The sequence below is a fragment of the Schistocerca cancellata genome, unplaced genomic scaffold (assembly GCF_023864275.1).
Source record: "Schistocerca cancellata isolate TAMUIC-IGC-003103 unplaced genomic scaffold, iqSchCanc2.1 HiC_scaffold_949, whole genome shotgun sequence".
Taxonomy (NCBI): domain Eukaryota; kingdom Metazoa; phylum Arthropoda; class Insecta; order Orthoptera; family Acrididae; genus Schistocerca; species Schistocerca cancellata.
This window is the reverse complement of record NW_026046957.1, coordinates 22,501-23,674: the sequence shown is the minus strand read 5'-3', so window position 1 is coordinate 23,674 and position 1,174 is coordinate 22,501. Positions and strand designations below refer to the sequence as shown.

At 50.8% G+C, this 1,174-nt stretch overlaps 1 non-coding gene across 1 annotated transcript in view; it reads left to right on the top strand.

Moving 5' to 3' along the window:
• LOC126149742 (small subunit ribosomal RNA) overlaps positions 1-1,174 on the top strand; it is a 1,909-nt gene continuing 735 nt past the window's right edge. Inside the window, exon 1 of the ribosomal RNA XR_007531097.1 lies at positions 1-1,174. This exon is cut by the window's right edge and continues 735 nt beyond it. This is a non-coding gene — a ribosomal RNA (small subunit ribosomal RNA).

Below are 1,174 nucleotides of genomic sequence, written 5' to 3'. Positions count from 1 at the left end.
TCCCTGGTTGATCCTGCCAGTAGTCATATGCTTGTCTCAAAGATTAAGCCATGCATGTCTCAGTACAAGCCGCATTAAGGTGAAACCGCGAATGGCTCATTAAATCAGTTATGGTTCCTTAGATCGTACCCACGTTACTTGGATAACTGTGGTAATTCTAGAGCTAATACATGCAAACAGAGTCCCGACCAGAGATGGAAGGGACGCTTTTATTAGATCAAAACCAATCGGTCGGCTCGTCCGGTCCGTTTGCCTTGGTGACTCTGAATAACTTTGGGCTGATCGCACGGTCCTCGTACCGGCGACGCATCTTTCAAATGTCTGCCTTATCAACTGTCGATGGTAGGTTCTGCGCCTACCATGGTTGTAACGGGTAACGGGGAATCAGGGTTCGATTCCGGAGAGGGAGCCTGAGAAACGGCTACCACATCCAAGGAAGGCAGCAGGCGCGCAAATTACCCACTCCCGGCACGGGGAGGTAGTGACGAAAAATAACGATACGGGACTCATCCGAGGCCCCGTAATCGGAATGAGTACACTTTAAATCCTTTAACGAGTATCTATTGGAGGGCAAGTCTGGTGCCAGCAGCCGCGGTAATTCCAGCTCCAATAGCGTATATTAAAGTTGTTGCGGTTAAAAAGCTCGTAGTTGGATTTGTGTCCCACGCTGTTGGTTCACCGCCCGTCGGTGTTTAACTGGCATGTATCGTGGGACGTCCTGCCGGTGGGGCGAGCCGAAGGCGTGCGACCGCCTCGTGCGTGTTCGTGCGTCCCGAGGCGGACCCCGTTGAAATCCTACCAAGGTGCTCTTTATTGAGTGTCTGGGTGGGCCGGCACGTTTACTTTGAACAAATTAGAGTGCTTAAAGCAGGCAAGCCCGCCTGAATACTGTGTGCATGGAATAATGGAATAGGACCTCGGTTCTATTTTGTTGGTTTTCGGAACCCGAGGTAATGATTAATAGGGACAGGCGGGGGCATTCGTATTGCGACGTTAGAGGTGAAATTCTTGGATCGTCGCAAGACGAACAGAAGCGAAAGCATTTGCCAAGTATGTTTTCATTAATCAAGAACGAAAGTTAGAGGTTCGAAGGCGATCAGATACCGCCCTAGTTCTAACCATAAACGATGCCAGCCAGCGATCCGCCGCAGTTCCTCCGATGACTCGGCGGGCA